The sequence below is a fragment of the Carcharodon carcharias genome, chromosome 17, assembly GCF_017639515.1.
Source record: "Carcharodon carcharias isolate sCarCar2 chromosome 17, sCarCar2.pri, whole genome shotgun sequence".
Lineage (NCBI taxonomy): Eukaryota > Metazoa > Chordata > Chondrichthyes > Lamniformes > Lamnidae > Carcharodon > Carcharodon carcharias.
In genome coordinates this window covers 13,846,351-13,870,649 of record NC_054483.1, presented here as the reverse complement: position 1 = coordinate 13,870,649, position 24,299 = coordinate 13,846,351, and positions in this window count along the sequence as shown.

The window sequence follows — 24,299 nt, the reverse complement described above, 5'->3', positions numbered from 1 at the left end:
TCAGATCACACATTGAACCTTACTCATCTTCTGCCAGGTGACTAGGACCAATATCCTGTACCAGCAAGTTAAACCAGCAGCTACCATTTCAGGCAACACGAACCGAAGCAAAGTCATTGCACCACATTGAAAAGAAGGCTCCGGGCGATTTGGGACTAATAAGGAAACCTTCTCTCGGAGGCAAAGGGCATAACTGTTGTTCGAAATAAGCCCTTTGCAGCTGTATTCACCAGAGAAGAGGATGTTACTCATTTACGAAGAAAGGAAGGGGCATTGACGAAATTGGATCAGAGAAAAATTGATGAATGGGATGTAATTAAAAGTTTGCCAGTCTTCATCGTACGAAATTCACCTGGTCCAAAGTTCGCCAGGAGACAGCAAGCAGAGGGTAAGATTGAATGGTCATTCTTCAGGCGGGAGAGAAGCATACAAGTGTTGATATCTACATTAACGGCGTGAACGTAGGTAATCAGAATATAATTCCGAAGTTTGCAGAAAATACGCTTCTCGGATTTGTAGTCAACACCGAGTGAGTAATAAAATTCTCCATAACGCATTGATAAAACGAACAGGCAAATGACAAATGAATTTCTGCAAGGAGATGAGCGAAGTGACACATTTTAGTAGGAAGAATAGTAGGAGGCGAACAAACTGTTCCATTGAAACGAGAATGCTAACATGCAAAAAACAACGAATGCTTGTTGACTGAGCATTCAAAAAAGACTGGACACACAAACCAATGGTCAAATGACACGACGCAATAATTGTGACTAATCCGATACATTAGCTCAATATCCAATTTTCTGAGCACCCAGAAACTGTTCCAGAATTAATCACTTAACCAAGTGACCACGGCCCATCAACTGACACCTCACTAATAAATTACTGTAAGGATGAAAAGCTACCTTTTTGCTCAGAAACTGACGGAACATCTCAGGAATCAGCAAGTGACTGTCACTTATCATGGTCTCTATAAAAGTGCATCACTGAAAAACTGAGACAGCGCATAAAAACTGACCCAGAACACTTAAACATATCCAGCACCCAAACCAAAGAAAGCCCACTCAGATACTTCTCTGCTCTCACACTCAAAGTTATATATAAAATGGTGCCTCTGTCTGCTCTCGGGAGTCTGGCTGTATTGAGGCAGAGTATGTCTGCAGCAGGAACCTAGACCCTCCATAGCTCAGGGAGAGAAAATTCCCTGTTTTTCACAGCCTCAGCAATTACAGCAGTTGGTTAAACCCGTCAAAACGGATGTTGTTTTTTTATATACTTGGGAATGTTTACACAGATTACCGACACTTTATTCCCTGGTTCATTCTTTGCGATAAATTGTAAGATTATTTGTAGACGTTATGCTGCCGTGTATTTCCAGTGAATTAATCATTTAACCCAGATATGTTTACCCTTGTTACATTGAACTTACATGTTCAATTGCTCTATACTGTAGCAGTGTGTCAATATTAGGCGGGAGCAGTGAATAAAGTGCGAGCACAGAGGTCACTACAGCGCCAGATGCTTCTTGTCAGTTCAACAAAAGAGTAGGGGAGACAATGAGTTTTCTGAGTCTCTGCGAGGTGCTTTTCACACATTGGGGCTACGCAAAGCCATCTTCAATGCCGACTGGTCACTTTCTACAAAGCTCTTCCCTTCTTCCCTTCTTGTTTACAACAAATATGTCTGTGGGCTCTGCTTCTCTCCAAGAGTCTCGCCGCATGATGGTTGCGCATTTACTTAAATGTTTGGCAAGTTGCCCAAAGAAGGTCTTGTGTACTTTGTAACAAAACATTTCAGAGCAGCATGTTTCTGACATACTTTGTCGCTGTGAACTGGGCAAAGACACGTGAGAAATAATGGTGCCCTCTATTCAGTGGTTAATGGTAGTCAAGGAGAGAGTGACTGCCCTTTACATGAAGCATTTGACCAAGTGTGACACCAATGAGTCCTAGTCAATTTAAAGTCAATAGGCTCAGGTGGCAAATCTCCACTGGCTGGAGTCATAACTAGCACAAAGAAAGATTGTAATGGTAATTGAAAACCAGTCATCACATCCCAGGACATCGCTTCAGGGGTTCCTCAGGGAATTTCTTAGACCCAACAATCTTTAGCTGCTTGATCAATGATCTTCCCTGCATTCGGGTGCTCGCTGATGCTGGTACGGTGTTTAGTTATTGAAATTCTTCAGATGGTGATGAAATTCCTGCTCGCAGGCAGCAAGAAATGTACAACATCCAGGTCGTAGCTGAGAAGTGACATTCGCAATACACAAATGCCAGTTAATGACCAATTGAAATAAGAAAGTTTAACCATCTTCCATTCATTTTCAATTGTATTATCATCATTGAATCCTCGGCATCAACACCCTGGGCGTCAGCATTGGCGATAGCCTTAATTGGACTAACCACATAAAAACTGTGGCTCAAGAGCAGGTCAGTGACTGTGTATTCTGTGGAGTCTAATTCACCGCTTCTGAATCCAATCACTCCATTGCCTACAAGACACCAATCAGTGATGTGCTGGAATAATTTTCGCTAAATTGGATGAGTACAGCTCCAACAAGTCTCAACACGCTTAACACCATCCTGTCAAGTAGTCCGCTTGACTGGCACCCCATCCACCATCTTAAACATTCACTTCCTCCACACTGTGGCTGTAGAGTGTACCATCTAGAGGATGCAAAGCAGCAACTCGCCAAAGCTTCTTCAATAGCACCTTCCAAATCCGCAACCTCTAGTATTTAAAAGATCAAGGGCAGCACATGCATGAGAACACCACATCCCCAAGATGCCCCTCCGGTCATACGCCGTGCTGACTTGGAAATATATTGTTCCTTCATTGCCTGCCTAACAGCACTGTGGGCGGACATACAGCACATGAACTGCAGCAGCCAAAGAAGGTGGTTCACTGCCACTTTCTCAAGGGCAATAAATACTGGCCTTGCCAGTGAGGCCCACAACTAGTGAAAGACAAAGAAAAGGAAAAGAACTGGACAATAATTGGGGAAATGTGCAATCATTATATTCAATGGTAATAGTCAGAGCAGGGTTGGTTTCAACACAAAACTGGACAATAAATAATGGTGTCCCTGGAGAGTGTGTACATGCAGCAAAAGTGATTGATAAGAACGAGATCCACTGTGGCAAATGTCAGCATAATTACAGTCAGTGATAATAGAACAGGACTAGCTGCAATTAAAAAAAAACTGTTAAAATAAACACAACATCAAACATCCCGACATATATCAGTAATCAACTAAACAACACTCGGAGACCATGTTAAAGTGAGTGAACCCGACTCTGAAATCGGGTTCAGCTGCGGTTCCGGCGCCCTTTCAGAAATCTTTGAAGCTGGCGACAGTGAAAGCTGAGAAAGACGGGAAAAAGCACACGGGATAATCGAATCTGCAAAGAGGGGCATTGAATAGGAAAAGAAGGAAATCGTAACCAGTCTTTGCAAATTTCTGTTTACGTCTCAGATAGATTATTGTTCACAATTCCAGGCACCAATTCGATGCCCTGGGGCGAGTACAAAGGAGATTTTCCAGATTCATATCAGGGGTAAGGGACTTGCGTTATGTGGAGAGATTGAATAAACCGGGATTGTTCTCCTTCGCTCGGGGAAGGTTAAAAGGTTACCTAATGCAGATAGTCAAACTTCTGGGAGGTATTGTAAGAGCAAGTGGGGTAAAGTCTTTCCGATGGCGGAAGAGTCATTAACTAGAGTCTATAGATTTAAAATAAATGTCAAAATTGATACTGAAGAGAAAATTCCTCATACATCGAGTTGTTAAGATCTGGAACGCACTATCAGAATCACAGAATCACAGTGCAGAAGAGGCCCTTCAGCCCATCGAGTCTGCACCAACACGTGAGAAACACCTGACCTACCTACCTAATCCCATTTACCAGCACTTGGCCCATAGCCTTAAATGTTGTGACATGCCAAGTGATCATCCAGGTACTTTTTAAAGGATATGAGGCAACCCGCCTCCACCACCCTCCCAGGCAGCGCATTCCAGATCGTCACCACCCTCTGGGTAACAAGGTTTTTCCTCACATCCCCCCTAAACCTCCTGCCCCTCACCTTGAACTTATGTCCCCTCGTGACTGACCTTTCAACTGAGGGGAACAGCTGCTCCCTATCCATCCTGTCCATGCCCCTCATAATCTTGTACACCTCGATCAGGTCACCCCTCAGTCTATCCAACCTCTCTTCGTAACTTAAATGTTTCATCCCAGACAACATCCTGGTGAATCTCCTCTGCACCCCTTCCAGTGCAATCGAATCCTTCCTATAAAGTGGCGACCAGAACTGCACCAGAAGGCGTGGTGAAATCAGATACCAAAGGATTTTTTAAAAAAAGGCAATTGGACATATACTTTCAGGGGACTAACTCGCAGGGTTATGGAGGAAAATTAGGACATGCGGGATGTAACGCACAACAGTCCAGTGGCCTCCGTTTATGCTGTCAGATTGGAGGATTCTCCGATCCGATGCTGATTCATTTCCTTTTCAGATTCTCGCAGTTCATTGGCCTCAGGTGAATGGGACCGGGGCTCATTGTGTCTATTAATCAGCAGGTTCTTTCTCATTGGTCTTTATGACCAGGCAATAGTTTACGCTTCACATATGACAGCATCTGTTGGTTATTTGGAAGGAAAGACTGGCCTCTGCAAAACTGTTCTCAAAGAATTAACTCCCAGGTCAGTCGGGTTTCAAAAGGATTGCCCGGTACCTGTGCACAACAATCGGTGGATGTTCAAGTCCCATCGCAGTAACCGACAGCCGGGACGATGCTGCTGTCCTCGTCTGATTCTAAGTGTATTGCAGCTTCTGAACTGCGAGTTATTGGTCATTGAAAGCATTCTGTTATCTATTGAGGCATCGACAATTAACAAACTACTTTTTTATTCATTCACGTGATGTGGGTTTCGCTGGCCGGGCCAGCATTTATTGCCCACCCCTAATTGCCCTTGAGAAGGTGGTGATGAGCTGCCCTCTTGAACCGCTGCAGTCCCTATGGTGTAGATGCACCCAGAGTGTTGTCAGGGAGGGAGTTCCAGGATTTTGACCCAGTGGCAGTGAAGGAGCGGCGATATATTTCCAAATCAGAATGGTGAGTGACTTGCAGGGAAACTTTCAGGTGGTGGTGTTCCCATTTATCAGCTGCCCTTGCCCTTCTAGACGGGAGTGGTCGTAGGTTTAGAAGATGCTGTCAGAGGAGCCGTGGTGAATTCCTGCAGTGCATCTTTTAGATGGTACATGCTGCTGCTATTGTACGTCAGTGGTGGAGGGAATGAATGCTTGTGGATGTGATACCAATCAAGCGGGCTGCTTTGTCCTGGATGGTGTCAAGTGTCTTGAGTGTCGTGGGAACTGCACTCATTCAGGCAAGTGGGGAGTATTTCATCACACTCCTGACTTGTGGTTGGTGGACAGACTTTGGGGAGTCAGGAGGTGAGTAACTCGTTGTACGATTCCTAGCCTTTGACCTGTTCTTGTAGCCACAACACTTATATGGTTCGTCCAGTTCAGTTTCTGGTCAATGGTAATCCCCCAGAATATTGATCATGAGGGATTCAGTGATGGTAATGCCATTGAACATCAAGGTGCAATGGCTGGATTTCTTTCATTGGAGCTAGGCATTGCACTTGTGTGATGCGAATGTTACTTGCCACTTGTCAGCCCAAGTCTATATATTTTCCAGGTCTTTCTGCATATGGACAAGGGCTGCTTCAGTATTTGAGGAGTCCTGAATGGTGCTGAACATTGTGCAATCATCATCAAACACCCCCACTTCTGAACTTATGATGGAAGGAAGGTCATTGATGAAGCAGCTGAAGATGGTTGGGCTGAGGACACTGCGCTGAGAAACTTCTCTGGTGATGTCTTGGAGCTGAGATGACTGACATCCAACAACCACAACCATCTTCCTTTATGCGAGGTATGACTCCAACCAGCGGAGAGTTTCCTCCTGATTCCCAATTGACTCCAGTTTTGCTAGGGCTCCTTGATGCCACACTCGGTCAATGCGGCCTTGATGTCAAGGGCAGTTACTGTCACCTCACCTTGGGAGTTCAGCTCTTTGTGTTTGAACAAAGACTGTAATGAGGTCAAGAGCTGAGTAACCCTGGCAGAACACAAACTGGGCATCAGCAAGTAGATTATTGCTAAACAAATGCCACTTGTTTGCACTGTTGAGACCGCTTCCATTACTTTACTGATGATCGAGAGTAGGCTGATAGGGCAGTAATTGGCCAGGTTGGATTTGTCCTGCTTCTTATGTACAGGACATACATGGGCAATTTTTCACATAGCTGAGTAGATACCAATATTTTGGTTGTATTGAAACAGGTTGCTGAGGGGCGCAGCAAGTTCTGGAGCACAGGCCTTCAGTACTATTGCTGGAATATTGTATGGGCCCATAGCCTTTGCAGTACCCAGTGCCTTCGACCATTTCTTGATATCACGTGGAGTGAATTGAATTGGCTGAAGATTGGCATCTGTGATGCTGGGGACCTCTGGAGGAGGCCGAGATGTATCATCAACTTGGCACTTCTGGCTGAAGACTGTAGCAAATGCTTCAGCCTTATCTTTTGCACTGATGTGCTGGGCTCCTCCATATTGAGGATGGGGTATTTGTGGAACCTCCTCCTCAGTGAATTATTTAATTGTCCACCACCATTCATGACCGGATGTAGCCAGACTTCAGAACTTAGATCTGATCCGTTGCTTGTGGGATCATTTAGCTCTATCCAGCACTTGCTGCTTATGCTGTTTGGCACGCAAGTAGTCCTGTTTTATAGCTTCACGAGGTTGAAATCTCATTTTTAGATATGCCTGATGCAACCTTTTTCCTGCAATTTGTTTCACTTCCCCTCAGAATTGACTGACATACCCTCACCTTAAAAATATTCAATGACCCTGCCTCCACCGCTCTCTGGGGAAGGGAGTTCCAAAGACTCGCAACTCTCTGTGAGTAAAAAATCTCCTCACCTCTGTCTTAAATGAGGGACCCCCTCTGTGTCCCCTAATCTTAGCCTCTCCCACAAGATTTTTTCAGCATCCAGCCTGTGAAGATCCCTCAGGATCTTATATGTTTCAATAAGATCACCTCCCATTCTTCTTCAAGGGCTATCGGGTTTTGGATTTGAAACAAGCTCATTCCCATTTTGCCGCATGAGCTGTGACGTCTTTAAGTAGCAGACTCAGCCATGAGATATTGGAAAGATGATCAACATTTTATGATGCAACTAAAATAATCATTCGTTACAGGCAGTGTGAAATCTGCTGTTTCACTGGATCACACATTCCTGGAGGGGGAAATAAAGCACATGGTGTCCATCAAGCTTTGTAGTTCTTGTTTCTTGCTAACAAGATGATGAACAGTTCAAATGGAACACTGGGGAGATGTACATCAAAAAGCAAGCACAATCTGAAGAGTTTCACTTTCAGGCGGCTGATCAGCATCAATGAACTCACACCAAGACCTGAGGGATGATGAGTCTCTCTGACTTGCATATCATAAGTGCCAGGAGCTCATGGGCGTCTTTGTCATTAAGATCGACACCATCTGATCATTGCCTCAGCTACTTTCCTCTCTTCCCCTAGCCGAACGGACCAAACCTCCTCCAAATTTCACTTTTCTGTAGCCCACAACTTCCCGAATTCTCTTGTTTCCCTCCTACCTCCCCTCATAGGCCACTCTGAGCTGATCTTGTCCAGAAGAACCAATTCCTGCTCCCGCGGCCCTATTGTTATTGAGCCGCTGACCACGAAGCTTCCCATCCTGGTCCCAGTGTCAGCTGATACTGTGAACGGATCTCTCTCTCTCTCTTCAGCATCTGATACTTCTTTATTTGCCGTTGAGAGCTCCGATGCTATAAAATCGTGCAAACTACTGCCCAACGTCTAACCTCCTTTTCCTCTCTAAAGTCCTGTAATATCCTGTCACCTCCCAAATCCATGTCATATCTTTCCTGGAACTCTATATTGGAATCACTCCAATCAGAATGCCAACCGTGCCCTATTACCGAAATATCTTGATCAAAGTTTCAAATGAAATGAAAACGGTCCTTCCTCATCCTTGGTGACCTGTGTCTCAGATATTCCCCAAGGTTGCCCATGAACAATGCATTTGTATGAGTGTGTATGTTTTTACCATCGGAGTGAGTGATTCCCATTTAAAATAACCCAGCAGGAAAACCGTTCCACTTACAAAGGAAAAATGTTAGTTTATTTCACTCTATTGCTCTGCAAGTTACCTGAAAGATCAATTTAGTAACATATACATACAAAAAGATTAGTTACTGATGAAGATAAAATGATAATTATACACGTGAATCAAATACACTCTGTGTTGTTCGCTGCAGCCTTAGTAGGTTTCGAGGTTGAAATTTTGTATTGTGTGAAGTTAATATTTTGAGGATGCAGGATTATCTCTGCACCTGTGATGGTTTCCCCGGTCGAATTGTCAACAGTTGCTTTAACAGGGGAGTTTAGTAGATTGAATCAGGGTTCGCAGGGAGGAGAGAAAAACCCTTACTTCTGTTCAGTTGGTGTGGCACATTTTGCTGCTTAGTTACTTTACAGCAGAGCAGTTGCTGTGTTTGGATGCCTTGCCCTGTCTCCCCTTAGATTGGAGCTTCTTTAAGTTGGTTCAAGATGAATCTCCAAAATGGCAGCTTGCTCTGCCTTGACTATGCTTTCGTCAGGCAAGCCAAGAGGGCCACTGCCAAACCCTGTTCAATATGGAATCAATAAGCAAACTGCTTAGCTCATGTCTGGGGCTTATCTTAACCAGCTGCAGTAATAAAATTTGGAATGTCCCAGCCATTATCTCGAATGGCTCAATTCTTCCACATTTGATGATTGGAAGTGACTGTTCACACCTTCAGCTGAAATCATTGTCTGTTTGAGCATTCCGTGAATTTCAAAAGTATTTTCATGTCTGTCTATGTCTGTTTGTAATCACCCAGACTTGCGGGAGTTTGACAACATTACAGTTATGAAGCGAGGTGACTCTTGGCAGTCAGTTTAAGATCAACAATGTCCATTTTCAAAGAGAGCACGATTACTCTACAGAATCTGCAACGTCATAACTAAACATCGTGACACCAATCTACAGCCTTTGACATGGTTGACCATATCATCCTCCTCAGTCTGCACTATTGTGTATCTTCATGAAGTGCGCTCCTCCGATTTCTCATCTACTTGCTGTCCCTCAGAGACATCAACCAAAAAACACAATGACGGTTTTTACATGTCAACACGAAGATGATTTCAGCATTACCTCTCCCGACTCCTTCACTGTCACAAAATTATCAGACTCCTTGTTCAACAACCAATACTGGATAAGCAGAAACCTCCTTCAATCAAATATTGTGAAGACTGAAGGTGACTCCAATGCCCAACACAATCTTTATTTTCTAGATAGTGGCTCCATCCCTCTCCCAGGCAATTTTGTAAGGCTGAGACGTATGATCACAACATTTGCTCTAACATTGGATTCGGGGATCAGTTCCTGACCACACTGCATCATCATCATCATCAACATTTTTAAGACCAGTTATTCCCTCCTCTGTAACATTGCCCGGCTCCACCTTTACCTCAGCTCATTTGCTGTTGAAACCTTCATCTCTTTTGAGTACAAACCCATTTCCATCTGTTTCAGATGAAGTTACATTGTTTCATAGTTTGCCATTGTGAGAGTTGAACTCTTGATCTTGGGGTTACAAACCCAGTACCATAACCACTTGGCTATTTAGGCCAAGCTTGAAACCTTCATCCCGGCCTCTGAATCCTGTATGCTTGATTATTCCCAAGCACTTCTGACTGGCCACGTTGTACCTTCCCTAAACCTGAGGGCATGAAAGCTCCTCTGCCAATATTCTTATTCTCACCAACCTCCGGTAACTCATCATTTCTGTGTGTTCTGACATACATTGAATCCCAGTTAAGCACTGGCCAGATTTCAAGATCCTCATGTTTGTATTCAAATCCGTCCAACACCTCACACCACTTTCTGTGATCTTCTCCAGCACTACAGTGTGCCACTAACTTTGGCCCATTGAACATGACCTATTGGAATCACTACATTAATGGCGGCTGTGAATTCAGCTGCGAAACCCCAACTCAGGAGCCCCTTCGGCAGCCAGTACTGGATGAGCAGAAATTCTTTGACTCACTTCCCCTCTCTCCTCTTTTTGGACATGATTTCAAACTTACCTCTTTGACCAAGGATTTGCGTATCTGCCCTTACACCATCTTATGTGGCTCCATGTCAAATTTGGTTTCAAACTGATCCAGTGAAAGCTTGGAACATTTTATTAGGTTAAAGGTGCTATAGAAATATAAGTTGTTGTTATTATTTTAATCCCATTATTAATCCATAATCTGTTTCTCCCCACAGAATACAGCTCTCAGACCCGCACTGATCCCGGTTTCCCATTACCTTCCATTCATGGAAACAATGAGGGTGTTCATCCTGATACTTCCACAGCTTCTGAGTTTCTGCTGCCGATGGACAGTGACCGTGTGTCTCAGAGTGTTACAACAGCTACATCAAACCAGTAACAGCAATGTTTCATTAGCTGTTCCAATGTTTGTGATGAAGTGGTGAGAGTGTGCAGTCTGGGTAATTTCAACACTTTGTGAAGTATGTTGAAACTTTAATAATACGTAAAAATATCAGAAAAAACATCCCATTTATTGTCTGATGAAATAAAAGTCTGTTTAAAGTAGGAACATTCTGTGAAATGAAAATAGACCCATTTGATGTGTATGTGTGGTGTTTGGACTTGCTTTAACAGAAAGAAAGAAAAGAAAGTTATGCCTTTATACAGCGTTTTACTCGACCACCTGACGTCTCAGGACGCTTTAAAGCCAATAGCTGACAGTTTATGATGTGGTCACTGTTGCTGGTAAAGACATGGGACAGGAAATATGCACACGGCAAACTCCTACGAACAAGTAGTTGACAATGACCAGATAATTTGTTTTGTGGCAATTTTGATTAGAGGATAAATATTGGCCAGAACCCGGGAAAACTCAATGATACCTACTGCTCCCCTTCTAATTTGTTACATGGGATATTTTACATTCAGCCCAGAAGGCCAACAGGGTCTCAATACAATGTGTCATTGGAAAGGAGGCGCCTTCGCCAATGTAGCACTTCCTCAGTGTTTCATTCGAGCATCAGTGTTGATTTTTTTACTCAATCTCTGGAGGGGGAGTTGAACTTGGAGATCAGAGGTGAGATTGCTACCAGCTGAGCCATAACTGACACTATCCTCGCTCCCAAGGCCCTTTTTTTCCTTTCAGCTAATAGTCAGCTCCTGATCCACGATTTGATATCCCGAGGTGTGTTACAGAATTGCAAACAACATTCTGGGAAAATGTCTACCTACATTTCCAACTGTGTGAACATGCTCAATCTGCTTTTCTCCATATAAACTTCACTTTATTTGAATAAGTTGCCATATTACTTTATGGTGGAATAGCTAGATTTGTTTTTCTCCATATTTTATTTGAAATTGTCTGTGTCCTATTCAATGAAAAGTTGAAAAGAGAATGTATTTCAGGTAACTTTCTGCTTCTCTGTAAAAACTGCAATATACTGCCCTGCATGGATGAAGTAACACTTTAATAAACATCAATGAACTGTTTATAGGAAATTCATTTTGTAAACGCTTCACTTTGTCATATCCTATTAAAGAAGGATTAGAAACTGTGACCTGTCAAATCGCTATTTATTATAACTGCTCCCTCCATCGCCATATACTCAGTGCACAGAGGTTTCTGCAGACTCATAATGTAGGCGTCATATTCAATGTAGCGAGTATTCATAAATAAAAATGCATTGATTAAATATTGTAGTTGAAATTTGTTTCTTTGTCCATGTTAATGTCTTCATCCCATCCAGTTATACTCAACTCTGGGTTCCAGCAGAATACTGTTTATCTGTAGTTTACCTACTCCGGTGATTCGGAAGTGTGGCCGGAGGCCGGGAGTGTCTGAACACAATTTAATTTCTTTTGCACTCGAATTCTAAAGGCTAATTATTTCAGTTTTCCACCATCGCACGCAGCGATTCCTGAATCAGGAGAACGACTGCCCCCCGTGTTGTCTCATTCTTCAAATTCTTTCACCCAAGCCCTGAAATACCAGTGTCCACCAGCAGAGGGCGAGCATTATGTTAATGCTGGATTCTTTCGATTTCACCAGCTTTAAAAAGCACCAGATAACTCACAGGGCTTCTACATTCAGAGAGAGAACCCTTCGAAATCAATTGGAAACTAACCTGAAAAAAGCTGACTAACCATTTACATAACACTGGCGAGGGAACCGGGTCCTTTCTGCTCCTACTCGGTGGCACTGACCCTAAAGACCATCAAAGATGCTGAGCACTTTGGTGGTATCAGGAAAACTCTCGGATCCGCACAATGTAGATAGAATTCCGGCGCAAAAGCACGGCAGAAATGTTGAATGGCAGCGACCACACTGTGTCACTGCATCGCCACAGTATCCCCAGTGTAAAAGCTAAATTCTTGTATTTGGATTTTCAGGACTCTGAATTCCCATGCCCTGACCTTCCGGTTATCCGAGTGCCACATTCCTGGAAAATATAAAGCGGGGAAGTGGTTCACCACCATTATTTAAAAGGGGCAGAGAAAGATGGCAGTCCACAATGTCGCCGCCTAAGAAATTATCACCGGCAATTTTGATATGGCCTCTCTTAGACACGAACAAACAATGGTCAGGGTGACTAGGGACTATACAGTTATCGACCTTCACAGCAGGCAAGTGCCTTGTGGTAATTCAGCTTCACACTTCCTCATTGCAGTTTTGCGATCCAATGCACGTTGTGAGGTGTTTCTTTTCGGAGACTGCAGTCAGTATGAAGGGGGTGAATGTTGATTGACGAATGATGGGGTATGGGAGGAACCTAGCTGCTGATCAGAGCAGTGGGAACATTGGAAGCATTTCTAAGAACGTTGTTGATGCACATGGTGGTGTAGTAGGAATGTCATTGGAGTAATAATGGATAGACCCAGGGCCAAGGGGTAAGGTGTCAAATCTCATTTCAGCAGCTGCTGCAACTCAAGTTCAATTAATAAAAATCATGAAGGAAAGCCCAGTTTCAGTAATGTTACCAATGAGTGACCATCGGCTGTTGTAAGATTCCCTCTGGTTTAGTCTGGAGATTGAAATCTGATAGACAGGCACAAGAATGTGGTTGACTCTTCAATGCCTTCTGAAGTCGTTGAGCACCAATCACCCCAATTGTATCAAAGCGATGCAGAATATCAAAAATAAAACTGAACAGACATCTGGCGTTGATTTTGGCACCAGAACTGACGCAAGCAGATCCAGTCCTGTCATTCTATCAAAGTCCTCCTTTCGAACATCTGGGGGATTGTGCTCAAATTAGAAGAGTTGTCCCACAAATCAGTCGAGCTATAGCCTGACATAGTCATACTCACTGAATCCTAATGTACAGCCAATATCCCAGACATCACCAGCAATTCCCCTACTGGTGGGACAGGACAAACACAGCAGAGGTGACGGTACAGTGATATACAACAGGATCCAGTGGCCCTGGGTGTCTTCAATACTGACACCGACCCATGAATTCTCATGGCATAATGGAGAAGGAGGCCTCCTACTGATTATCACTTACCGCTCTCCCTTAACTTCCACGTTAAACACCAGGGTGCCAAGGACACAAGATATACTCTGGGCGAGGTCCTTCAATGTTCATCACTAAGAGTGGCTCAGTAGCACCGTTACTGACTGGGTTGAGCGATAAGGATATATGTCACGAAGATGTATTGTGCATGGTGTAGAATATGCATCCCTACGTTCATAGGCTGGTATATTGAGCTTCTTTCAAATGATCTTTCCCAAGCAAAGTTGTTGATGTTAAAATGGCTACCAATTTGCATTTGTGAAAGCAACGCTCCTTGTCATAGAATGAACAAGTCTGCGGGAACCTCAGAGAGAGTGACTGACATACGCTTGGAGGCCTGAAATCCCTTTTTCACATGGTCAACGAGGAAATGGACCATTCAAGGAGCTAATTGCTGAAAGATATTATTCAAACACCCATGCCTATCACAGTGGCTACAGGATACAAGTAATTAATCGTCTGACATGTTGGAAGCCACTATTGATCTGTAGAGCTTTTAGCAACAGGCGAGTAGGTCCCACTGCCAGAGGGACCAATGACTGTTTAGTCTGAAACCCAGTCACATGATATAACAGCCACGTTGCCTGCTACCAGAGATATAGAAAAGCTGGAGCCTGAAGAAAGCTACAGCATAGAAGAAGCCTGCAGAATGGACCAGAAACATCTTTCCACTCCCTTCTATTTCCTACTATTTTCAAGTTCAGAACCCTATCTTTGTTACATTCGGAATACATCACGGAGATAGACAATGTCAGTTGGGTGCCCTAATATGCGCTTTGGAAAAAGGCAGCTTACGGTTTAAAAGACACTGTCTCCAGATAAATAACCAACTTACTTCAGCCGCAACACATGGGATTTCATGACCACCAGAGGAATATCGGAACCTTTTTTTGATTTCGTGGGACTTCAACTCTTATCAATTCCACATCCTCTACTCTGTTTTGCATGTGTGTGCGTGTATGTGTGTGTGCGCGTGCGTGTATGTGTGTGTGCGCGTGCGTGTGTTTGCTTTCGTGCGTGTATGTGCGTCGCAGGATGTTTTTACCTATTTAATAAGTCTTATATTTTAACCTGAGCGAGTTGTAACAATAAACTTGTTAACTCAAACAGATCTGCTGGCTTATTCCTTTAGGTAGCTTTATTTATGGCCATGTGCAGCTTGGATTGATACAAATGACATTTAAGATAAATCAAATGCTGTTAATCCAGCCTCAGGAATGGGAAAGGGACTTATTCACCCCTCCAGACTCTGTCATAACAGCCTGGGCCTGCCGCAGATGGTGGGGGAACCAACATGTGGGAAAATCTACTCGAACTTGTCCTCACCAATCTGCCTCGGCCCATGATAGTGCAGGTAAGAGTGACCACATTCCCTGTGAAGATGAAACCTCGTCTTCTCACTGTGCAAACCCTCCAATGTATGTGGCATTGCCACTGTGTTAACTGAGATAGATTCACAACTGATCCAGCAGCTATGAACTGGGATCCATGAAGCGCTGTGGGACATCAGCAGCAGCAGAATTGTGCCCAACCACAACCTCATGTAACCTCATGGCCAGGCAAATTCCTCACCATTGCCAAAGAGCTGGGGAATCAACCCTGGTTCAATGAAGAGTGCAGGAGGATCTGCCAGGGGCAGCAGAAGGCATACCTAAAATAAGACATCAGCCTGGTGAAGATACAGCACAGGGTTTCTTGCATATGAAACTATGGAATCAGGCTGCAATAGACAGAGATAAGTGATCCCACAACCAACAGATCAGATCTGCAGTCCTATCGCATCCGCTTGGGAATGTTGGTGGACAATTAAAGAATGAATAGCGGAAGGGAGCTTTACAAACATCCGTCTTAACAATGATGGAGGAGCCCTAGACAACCGGAACAGTTAGAATTCTGTCATGTGTCTGATGACATGTGAAATTGCACACGTATGCCCTGACTACAAAAAGCAGAACAAATCCAGCCCGGCCACTTAACATCCTGTCAGCCCATTCCAAGACATCACAAAGTGATGGAAGGTGACATCAACATTTTATCAAGCCGCACTCACTCAGCCATTAGCTGCTCATTGACGCTCAGTTGGGGTTCCGCCAGGGCCACTCAGCTTCTGTCCTCATTACAGCCTTGGTTTAAATATGGACAAAAGAGTTGAGGTCAAGAGGGGAAAAGAGAGTGGCTGTCCGTCACATCAAAGCAGCATTTGATCTAATTTGACATTAAGCAGCTCAGGCAAAATTGAAACCGATGGAATAATAGACAAAACTCTCCACTGGTTGGAGTTATAGCCAGCACAAAGGAAAATGGTTGCGGATGTTGCAGATTAATCATCTCAGTCCCAGGACATTGCTGATGACCTAACCATCTTCAGCTGCTTCAGGAATAACCTTTCGCCATTAGAAAGTCAGAATTGGTGATGCTCACTGATAACTGCACAATGTCAAGAACTGTTCACGACTGATCACATACTGACGCATACTGTGTCCATATGCAACAATACCTAGGCCAAATTCACGCTTGGGCTGATAAGTGGCGAGTGACGCTGACCCCACACAAGTGCCAGAGAATGACCATTTCCAACAAGAGAGAATCTAAGTATCTCCCTTGACAATCAGTGGCATTACCATCGTAAATCCTTCATTATCAACATCCTGATGGTTCGCATTGACCAGAAGTTGAACTGCAACAGCCAAAATACTGTGGCTTCAAAGCTAGGTCAGTGGCTAGGAATTCTGCAGAGAACAGCTCACCTCCTGAGTCGCCAAGCTTGCCCAACATCTACAAGGCACAAGTCAGGAATGTGATGGAACACTCCCCACTTGCCTAGGCGAACCCGGCTGTATTAACACTCAATACGATCGACACCATCCACGGCAAAGTCGTCCACTTGATTTGCACCCAATCCAATAACAGAAACGTTCATTCCTACCAGCACTGATGCAAAGTGGTAACCGTATGTACTATGTGCAAGATGCACTGCAGCAAATCACCAAGTCTCATTTGCATCTCGAGCACCTTCTAATCACGACCTTTATCACCAGAAGGACAAGGGCAGCAGTCAAAAAATCTGCAAGTTCCCTTCCAAGACACACAGCATCCTGACTGGGAAGTATAATGCATTTTCTTCACTGTCGCTGGAACAAAATATGGAAGTGCTTTCCTAACATACACTGGGTGTGCCTGCAGCTCCAGAAGAAGGCAGCTCACCGTCACCTTCTCAAGCGGAATTAGGGATGGGCAACTAGTGCTGGCATTGTCAGCGACACGGCAGTTCAATAAAAGAATAATTAGGAACTGCAGAAATATTTGGGATCCAGTCCCGTCTTTTTTGAACCATGTCTCCATTATTACCATTACCTCATATTTTCGCGGCACTATCAACATCTGCAGTTCAAAAACTTTACTTAATGCAGCCGCACATTTACATATATGCACAGTAACACTCAGTTAGAGATGACTGCAACGCCTTTTAATGTGAACTCACATAATACTCTGCTGGTTCCCACTCCAGTGCTATCTCTCTCTCCCAATTCTCTGTGCCTCTTGGCATTCCTTTTCTTGATCTCGAAGCAATTTAGAAATATTGGATAAATTACGGACCTTCATAGAGAAAACACCTATTACATCTGTTGAAACTATCGGCTTAGTTTATGGAGGAAGTCCTAACAGTGGAGGAAAGGGTTATGGTATAAATATAACCATGTACTTTCTGATATTCAAAAGAGGAAGACATTACTGTGTGAATGTAGCAATGCACTGTGCGGTGTTCACCGGCAGAGGGAAACCAGTATTCACTAGAGAAGGCAGACATTCAGCTTAGGCCTGGAAGTCTCCAATATTCACCATTGTTGTATGAATGTAAAGACTACACTGCCGTATCCACAGGAGATGGTTTGCAGACTTTCCGGCAATACGTCAATCACTGCTCTTTGTACTATTCACCAGCAGAGGGCGATATTACTGTCCAAACCCAGCCAATGCACTCATTCATAGGCAGATATACACATTTATCATTGATTGTAGCTTTCATGCTGTTCAGTTTTCTCCAGTGCAACACTGAGTAAACATATATTCTGTACCTTGAGAAGTTTTAATTTCCGTCGGCGGGATATCGGGTTAAATATCGGGCTCGTTGTCAATTCTGTCTGTCATTTTATTCATTTTCCAATTATAGTCCAGCACTTCAGTTATCCAAGAGATACCCTTCATTAAAAACGCAAAACACTGTGGGATCTGGAAACCTTAAATATCAGCAGAAAATGCAGGAACTCCTTAGCAGACTAGGCACCAACCTTCCCTTTGATCATTTTGAAAGGACCGTTCGCTCCAGAGCACGGTGGTAATTCCTACATCGCCCCTAACATCGGCTCATCTTTCCCGACCAATCTCTCTTTGGGGAATAGGCCGTATCACTGAACTATCCCTCAGAATCTAATAGCGAAGTCTAAATAGAGCAAAGGGCATGGATCGATTACGTTACTGAACGGTCCATCATTTTCTCACAGCAGGAACTAAACACAAGAACAAGCTGACCGCCAAAACTAAACAGTTTGAGTTTCAGATACATTCACACTACTTACTAAAGATCCTCCGTTAGACTGCTTGCCCTCTGAAGTGCAAATGAAATCTTTTGAGTCCCTCTGTAGAACCTCCGTGTGACATTTGCCCCATTCCTCAGCTTGTTTTACTGATGAAACTGATTTGGGATAGTGAAGGATGCAGTCAATTATATTATACTCAGGGAAACAAATTCTAATCCAAACACACATTATCATTTCACTCGGCAAATGTTTATCCGACGCCCTTCTAAATTAAGCTTTTTAAGGTCATAAATGTATAATGTTAAGGATATTTCAAGCAATTTTAGGCCGGAATTGTTCAGTTAAGTTTCATCTCTGCGTTAAACAGTGTTTTAATATTGGCTTGAAGATCTTACAGTTTGTGGCTGAGAGTAAAAACTGTAAATTAGTTATCCCAGTTAATAGAATCACATGTGGAAAGAGATTTAAAAGGCCATCGTGGTTTAATATATTGAATATTACACGCCCAGAGATAAGCAACGCACTGTGTCTGAAATTACTAACTGTCTATGCTTCATATAATCATTACCACGTATAAAAGGATGGCGGTAAACTAATGCAAGATATATTTTGCTTTGATCTGTGCTAGACGTTTTTAGCAGACTGCCCTAATTTTGGCATGAAATTTAATATTGATTAGAATGAGTCACTGCCTTTGGGGGTTCGGATTTCTTTTTTTATATTCAGCTGATTGAACTGTTGTGTAAAGGTGAATGTAATTAATCGTGTGATTGTAAATCCATGCTCGTCTCTTTCTTTGTCATTCTTTGCTGGTTCTCAAAATATGACACATCCCCTGACCTACCACTAATATTTGCAGATTTGTACAGTGGTTCTTTCAATTTGATACTGTTCTAAACTTTCTTATTCAGCCATGAAGTATCCTATAAACATGGATAACGGATTACATAACAGCAAGTCGGGATTGGGAAAAATGCGTCTTGTTTGCATTGGCTAACTGGAATCAGCGGCGTACCACACCATCAGTGCTGCGGCCTCAGATATTTACAATCTATGTCAATAATTTGGACGAAATGCCCGAATATAATGTAGGGAAGTTTGCCAATGTCACCTAGATACGTAGGAAATTAAATTATGAAGGGGAGGTAGGGAATCTGCAATTAATTGTTAATCAGAAATAATTGTCAACCAAGAGATGAAAGGGAAAGAGCAACTTAAAACATTACAACCACCAGGGAAGGGTACTGAAAAAAAATTAGAACTAAAACCTGATGGATTTCATCTTGGGTCTTAAAAGGAGTGGCTGCAGAAATAGTAGATGCATTGGTTTTAATTTTCCAAAACGGGCTAGATTCTGGAAACGTCCCATCAGATTTGAAAATAGCAAACGGTGACTTCTGTATTCTATGAAGGAGGGGGCAGCAAGCAGGATCCTACAGGCCAGTTAGTTTATCATCGGGAAAATAATGGAATCTATTATGAAGTAGGTTATGGTGGGGTCCACGGGAAGCCTCAATGTAATCAGAGAGAGCCAAAGCGGCATATGAAAGGGAAATCATGTTTGACTAATTTATTGGAGTTTTTTGAGGAAGTAGCAAACAACATGGATAAAGGGGAACCTGAGCACGTGCTATACTTAGATTTCCAGAAGGCATTTGACAAGATGGACAGAGGGGGGTGGGGTAGATTCTCTCCATGGGGCAATGGGAGACGGTGCAGGATATCCGCTGGGACCTGCGGGACGCCGCTGTTGTGTGCCGGGAGATGGACTGCGGGACTGCGGTCTCTGCACGGGGCAGGGCTCAGTTAGGGAAAGAATCGTGACCAGTTGTGACATGGGATGTTGAGTGCACCGGGAACGAGACCGCCCTGTGGGGGTGTCCTTCAACTCAATTGGATCACGATTCCCAACATTCATACTCCAGGGATGCCGGAGTCATCTGCTCAGCTAAAAATCATCCTGCTCTCTCTCATCCCCGCCGGGCCTGATGGTTACCGAGAAGAAACGAAAGTAAAATAACCCGGGGCTGTCTGAATCTGCAAAGTGAGATAATAATAATTCCTGAATTCTCCAGTGAATATTAAAATTATATTAATATTGGGAACGCGGTTTTGTTTTATTTCATATATCTGTCATTATAGTTAATAAACACCTCCAACGGGGTCAGTAAGTTCCTGATACTCTTTACATTTACAATACAGACAGGACAAGTTTCTATTGAGGTTGACCCTAAAGCCGCAGTGAATGAGCGGGAATGAATTGTAAATGTCACAATCTCAATCCAAATCTCCATTCACAAAGTCAACAGCCGCTACGGGGCATGCGCCACCCTGCCGACTCTGCGCCTGCGCTAACCGATTGCCCTGACAAATGTTCCAATTCACGGGTTGTGAACTTGAGATTGGGGAGAGAGCTTTCTCAGGTCCAGGAGAGAATGAGTCATGGATCCACGGTTACTATGTGCAGCAAAGGAGGAAGTTGCATAGTAAGATCCAACTGCAGCCGGAATGCCCCATTATTTTCAATATTTTGCTATTTATTAAAATAGCAAGAAGCAAAGGATGTCAGACAAAAATAACAAATAACCTGCTTTGATAAATACACACAATCACATGGAGTTTCTCGACAAGAGCGAGGAATTCTGCTACAATCCTGACCCATAGTTCTCCCCCGGTCACCATCATAGCAGATCAATTCGCATTCTAGACATCTTGCTGTTGTGGGGAATTATTGTACGTAAAATGGATGTCGGTGAAAACAGGTCCGTATTGGGTATGGTGAATGGGCGTTATTTTTCCGGAAGGAGTAATTTAGAACACTAATTCCCTGTTTCTACTGGACATCTCATTACCTCCATCCGAATGCCTTCAGCAATTCCATAATCCCATTGAATGCGCAGAATCTGATACTTCGGATCTCATGATTCTGTTTAAATTCTTTCACCTTTTAGTGCTCTGGAGGTCCTACTCCGTGCTGAAGCTGAACGCCGAGTCTGCTCACAGTAAATAATCATGTCCTCTGGTTTGAGATGCTTCGATTCAAATTAATCAACATTTGACCTTCTCAATGTCGATTATGTTGTGGTACCTGGATTCAATTTTTAAATGAATAGCAGAAAAATTATGTAACTATCTTAACGAAAACTTTTGCAAGATACATGATGAGAAGATAGTAATTGATAACGTCAACAGTTCCCCCTATGAGCTGACTAATCTGATTGTTGATGTTGTTTGAAGGATGAACACCGGACTGGGTACCAGGGGTAACGCTTTTCCCCTTGCTCGAATTCAGGCAGCTGAAAGGGCAGTCGGAGCCACGGATTAGCATTAACTCCAAAAGACAGCATCTCCGGCCAGCAGCAAACACAGAGAAATTAGAGAACGCTGAGGTGCAGAGGGATCTGTGTGTCCTGGGACATGAGTCACATAAAGTTGGCAGGAAGGTGCAGCAAGTGATTAGGAAGGCAACTGAGATGTTGGTGTTTATTGCAAGTTAAATGTAATATAAAAGAAGGGGCGTTTACTGCAGCTGTGCCCGCCCTGGATGAGAACATATCTGGAGTGCTGTGTCCAGTTTCAGTCTGCTTATTTGAAAAAATTTGAAAAAAATGCGTTAGAGACAGCTCAGAGAGAATTCAGTCGACTCATTCCTAGGTTGAAGGGCTTATCTTATGAAGAAAGGTTGAACAGGTTGGGCCTATACCCATTGGAATTTTGAAGAGTAAGAGGTGATCTTATTGAAACACATCAGATCCTGTGTCGACTTTGACAGGGTAAGTATGGCGAGGATGTTTCCTCTGGTGTGGGAGGCTAGAACGCGTGGCACCGATCTATAATAAGAGATCTCCCTTTTAATACAGAGATGAGGAGATTTATATTTCTCTCGGAGGCTCAATGGAGTGGGGAATTCACTTCTCCAGAAGATAGTGGAGGCTGGGTCTTTAAATCTATTCAAGTCTGCGTTAGATAGATTTTTGACAGACAAGGGATATGGGAGGCAGACGGCAAAGAGACTACAACCAGGTCAAGCTTGATCTTATTTAATGGTAGCGCAAGTTCGAAAGGGTTATTCCTACTCCTGCTCCTAAGTCCGATGTTTCTAGGTTAACTCAACACTGAACTGGAGATTCAACCTAGACTTTATACTGAAGTCTCTGAAATGGGCCTTGAGCACACAACCTCTTGAATCAGAGGCGGGAGTGCTGCACCTGAGCCAGGACTGAGAGTAACACTATTGCCGTTGAACATATCTTCCTTTTATTTAAAATGTATTTTGCATTCCGTGTTGAGCGTTGTAGCAAAATTAGATATAAAATGACAGAAATAGCGCCACAGTTTATTTTGTCCCTGGCGGTCCTTGTACAGTCACAGCAGACTAGAATGCAGTTTCTAATCTTTCTAAACCGAGACTGTAGCAGAGCGCGGTCTTAGATTAGAATGGTGTGTAGGACACCAATCAAAACTGTACTGCTGCCGACTGAACACACGCACATTACATTCACAGATATTTCTCAGTACAAGGGTTGTCTGACCGCTGTGTGATATAATTCACTGAATTAAAATATTTTATATATTTTATTCTGGGTTAAACCATAGTGCTATGATAGACTAACCAGAAGTGAAGCCAATATTTTTCAATGTGTATTAATTATTATTGTAATTATGATTAAGGGAACACTTCAGAAAATGATACTCCTTTGTGCTGTTTCATTCGAAACTGCACTACCGCCGGTTGAAAGCAACTTCACACTGGTGATACATGGGGCCCGAAGACCATGACCCCAATGAGAGGATGTGCCCAAGGGTGAGCTATGTGTGACATCAGTTTGGCTACAGTTTGGAACGTTTCCAATATTGGGTTGCTCTAGAGTTTGTATTGATTTCATTAGGAATGTGGAGATGATGAAATCCCGATATAATTTCTTCCCTAAAGTGACCGGAATTCTTGCCCCTCGTTTTGTTGTATTTGGGTCTTTTTTCATTCCCTGGTTCAGTGAACTCTAATTCTGTACTTCTCATTTCAGGCAGACCTGGGGACAATCAGACTATACCCATCACGTAACCGCTCTTTATTTTCATATTATCTACTATCTCTATGCTCTTGTCACTCCCATTAGTTAGGGAACTGGGTCACAATCTCATGCCTTTTGATCATGGGTCAACCTGCTTTCAAGGCATCAATAAAAGGGGAGTGTGTCTGAAGAGCAGAGGGTGAAGAATCGGCTGCACTTAAGAGCTGCCGCATCCAAAGGAGCTCTCATTTACCATCCCACCAAACAGCATTGACATCGAGGTCACATGACCATCAAGCCGCGTTGTTATTGGCTGTGGCGCATTGAGGTGCAATTTATCGTCATCATTCCTGGGGCGGGACTTGACTGTGTTGGTCCAATCAGCTCTGAGTTGACAGACAACTGATCATTTCTCCACCGCCCATCTCCCGCCCTCTGAAATTTAAAATATGTTCTGAACCTGTCACCACCTCCATCCCATTGGAGCGGCTGTGTTGGTGGTAACTTCCGTCTGACTGTCGTTTCCCTGCTTGCTTACACCGTTTATTAACATGTCCCCCTCCCTTTCATCATGTTTAATATTTACTCCAGGTTTTATTGGCAGTCTGGACACAGCCCAATTTTCCCACTGATTCCTCCCTTGCACAGTGAATGTGGACGGGCCGAGCTCTGGGAGAGGGCAGGTTTAATCCACTATAACTCTCGTTATTTCTGATATTTTACAGAGACGGTGATACTGAGACTGGTGAATGAGAGCAGTCCATGCGTTGGAAGAGTGGAGATTCTCCACACGGGACAGTGGAGGACTGTGCACGATTCCTCCTGGGACCTGCAGGACGCCGCTGTTGTGTGCAGAGAGCTGGACTGCGGAACCGAGATCGCTCCATGGGGCTGGGCTCAGTTTGGGGAAGGATTCGGACCCCTTGTGACAGGGAATGTTGAATGCACCGGGACCGAGGCCGCCCTGTGGATATGTCGTCTGGCTGGATGGGATCACCATTCCAAATATTCACACTCCAATGATGCCGGTGTCATGTGCTCAGGTAAAAATCATAC